The sequence below is a fragment of the Oncorhynchus gorbuscha genome, unplaced genomic scaffold, assembly GCF_021184085.1.
Source record: "Oncorhynchus gorbuscha isolate QuinsamMale2020 ecotype Even-year unplaced genomic scaffold, OgorEven_v1.0 Un_scaffold_2255, whole genome shotgun sequence".
Lineage (NCBI taxonomy): Eukaryota > Metazoa > Chordata > Actinopteri > Salmoniformes > Salmonidae > Oncorhynchus > Oncorhynchus gorbuscha.
Genome location: NW_025746814.1, coordinates 29,786 through 30,795, shown reverse-complemented (window position 1 = coordinate 30,795; position 1,010 = coordinate 29,786).

Genomic DNA, 1,010 nt, shown 5'->3' with positions numbered 1-1,010 from the left:
AGCCAAACCCGGACGACGCTGGGCCAATTGTGCACCGCTCTATGGGACTCCCAATCATGGCCCCACTTGCTTCAAGATGTCCACCATTGTTCTTGTACCCAAGAAAGCAAAGGTAACTTAACAAAATGACTCTCGCCCCATAGTTCTCACTTCTGTCATCATGAAGTGCTTTTCCTCCTACTTGGAGGATTCCCAGATTTCCTACTTATTCCCTCCCCTAATTTGGGGAAATGTGTAACATTAACATATAACCTAGAAGTCATCTTGTCTAACACAAACCAGGTCAAACAGCAGCAGGGGAAATGTGCAACATTAACATATATCCTAGAAGTGTCATACCCTGATCTGTTTCACCTGTCTTTGTGCTTGTCTCCACCTCTCTCCAGGTGTCGCCCATCTTCCCCATTATCCCCAGTGTATTTATACCTGTGTTCTCTGTTTGTCTGTTGCCAGGTCGCTTTGTACATCAAACTTACAGCGTTTTCCCCTTGCTCCTGTCTTGTTCTAGTTTCGGTTTTCTAGTTTTCCCGGTTTTTGACCTTTCTGCCTGCCCTGACCCTGACCCTGCCATTCTGTACCTTGTCACACCACATTGGATTATTAACCTCTGCCTTACCTGACCCAGAGACTGCCTGCTGTTCTTTACCTTAGGGACTCTGATCTGGATTACTGACCCCTGTTCTAGTAATAAACTTGTGTTACTTCGACACTGTATGCTTCTGGGTCTTCTCCTAAAATGTGATAGACTGCTTACAGGGTAAAGGCGTCAGCAGGCTTCAGTTTGGCTGGCGCCTAGCTGAACTCGGCTAGCCGAACTGAAACAAAAAAATTGGCAACAATACTGTTTGTCCATTTTGAGATGCCGTAACCAGTATACACCTCCTCAAAATAGTCAGATTTGTTCTAAGATACTGTAACTCAAGAAATCTGTCGTTAATTTAATTTTTAAGGAGATCTTTGTCCATCTAAAGATGTTTGGTGCAGTATTTTTCAATGAAAACTCTTGCATG